Source organism: Cyprinus carpio, unplaced genomic scaffold (genome assembly GCF_018340385.1).
Source record: "Cyprinus carpio isolate SPL01 unplaced genomic scaffold, ASM1834038v1 S000005589, whole genome shotgun sequence".
Lineage (NCBI taxonomy): Eukaryota > Metazoa > Chordata > Actinopteri > Cypriniformes > Cyprinidae > Cyprinus > Cyprinus carpio.
Genome location: NW_024878273.1, coordinates 387 through 812, shown reverse-complemented (window position 1 = coordinate 812; position 426 = coordinate 387). Strand labels below are relative to the sequence as shown.

At 42.7% G+C, this 426-nt stretch overlaps 1 non-coding gene across 1 annotated transcript; it reads right to left on the bottom strand.

Moving 5' to 3' along the window:
* Nucleotides 1–63: 63 nt before the first annotated feature.
* On the bottom strand, nucleotides 64–136 carry trnag-ucc. The gene has a single exon. It is a non-coding gene; the product is annotated as a tRNA-Gly (tRNA).
* Between the last annotated feature and the right edge of the window lie 290 nt (nucleotides 137–426).

Below are 426 nucleotides of genomic sequence, written 5' to 3'. Positions count from 1 at the left end.
TTTTGATGCAGCCAGAAGGTCACAGAAGGATTTCTGCTTCAACATCAGCCTGACCAAAAGGACTGCGTTGGCCGGGAATCGAACACCGGGTCAACTGCTTGGAAGGCAGCTATGCTCACCACTATACCACCAACGCAGGCAGAAAAAAAGTCGCGTTTGTGTGCGGTCAGTAAAAGTCTCGAAGCGCATGAGTCACCGATGATAGGGCTAGAGGAGCTGATGAGATAGTAAATGTCTAAAAAAGTCCCTTGATTGGCCAATAACCTACAAACCCAATCAAAGGCAATGCAATTTCTTTCCCATGCCTCCATCTGAAAAGTAGGGAGAAAAAAAAAAAAAAAAAAAAAAAAAAAAAAAGAAGGTGTACCGTTACTCGAGAAAAGTTAAGCGAATTTAGCTGATGATGGATTCCATCCGGTTTTTTAT